Below are 1,545 nucleotides of genomic sequence, written 5' to 3' on the forward strand. Positions count from 1 at the left end.
TCAAATTATTTTTTATAACTAACACAACTCATATGCTTTTATTAATGCCAGCACATGGCTCTGTTCATAGGGGTATATGCTTTTTATTGGTTGATTAGCTATGTCGATTTAAAAATATTTAAGATTTGGGACAGTTTCACTTCTCTATCTTGCAGAAATACTTGTGTAGTCTCAAAGCGGTATACAAAAGGTTGATCACTGAAGGCTTGTTTAAATTTCATAAAATTTTAAATTGTAATTCCCATCAATATAGGCATGAATAAAATATGCTACTACACAAATCTATGAAATCAGATAGGTTTATTGGTGAATAGGTCTTATTATTTTATGGTTGAAGTTCTTGCTGAGATTGACAGTATTCTCCCCTTTTACACTGTTGATGAGGACGTTGATGTAATAATTGACTAATAACCATGGTTACTTCTCTACATCACTCGTACCTTCAAAATAACTTGTGGACATAATGAACACATTTTGTGGAGAATTTATTGCATAAGGGGTTCTAGAAATATTTGTGTACTGATATTATAATAAGCCATTTCTACTTATAATCCCAGGTGAAACATAAATAAAGGAGAGAACATTCGCTGGAATTAATATTAGAATTCTCAAATTTCTGGCATGCAGACGATGTTTCTAAAATGCACTCATGAGGCCAAGTCAAGCAAGAAAAGTGGAAGATCTGCAGAGACCACACACCCTGCGGTGCCAGCGCATGACCCAGTAGGTAGGCCTCGCCACTGCTGCCTGACTCCATCCCCAGCCTGGCTGAGTGCACGCTGATCAGAGAGGCACCCAGCCAGAGAAGCGGAAGATCCACAGAGACCACACGCCCTGCGGTGCCAGCACATGACCCAGCAGGTAGGCCTCACCACCGCCACCTGACTCCATCCCCAGCCCAGCCGAGTGCATGCTGACCAGAGAGGCAACTCCCTGGAGAGGCCCAAGACCCAAGGCAACCATGCACCGAAGGCACTAGTGGGCAACTGAGTAGACACTGAGGCAGGCATACCAAATTGGCAGCCCCAGCAGCATCCTAGACAGACAATAGTGTCAAACCAGTGGACCNGCGGGAGCGCCGCCGCGCTTCCCAAGCGGCACACTATAGCAGTGTGCCACCGGGCCGGCCCCAGCATAACAGTTTTATTTGGACATTGAGTCATACATATTTCTCCTGAGAAAACTTGCTTCTATATATATCACCCCTTCAACATTTTCAGTCTGTCATCTATTATTGAATCTGAGACCCAACGTTAACTGACTAATCACTTATCAGTCAGTGGCAGATTTTGGTTTAGGTTAGGACACATAACTCCTAATTCAGGTCAAGTCCCAATTAATCATGCTGCCTTCCAATATAATCTGTCCAACTTTGTATTTTCCTTTTAATGTGAAAAGTCTTTTCTCGTCATTTATTTTCTCATAAAAATCTACTTTTTGGCTTTTTCTTACAGTATTCCCACAACCAAACACACTTTACACTTTCCTAGCACATAATCCAATACTTTCTTCTTTTCCCTGCATCCTCTGCAGGAAGCCTATTCA

The sequence above is a fragment of the Galeopterus variegatus genome, unplaced genomic scaffold (assembly GCF_000696425.1).
Source record: "Galeopterus variegatus unplaced genomic scaffold, G_variegatus-3.0.2 Scaffold12505, whole genome shotgun sequence".
In the NCBI taxonomy this organism is placed as follows: Eukaryota; Metazoa; Chordata; class Mammalia; order Dermoptera; family Cynocephalidae; genus Galeopterus; species Galeopterus variegatus.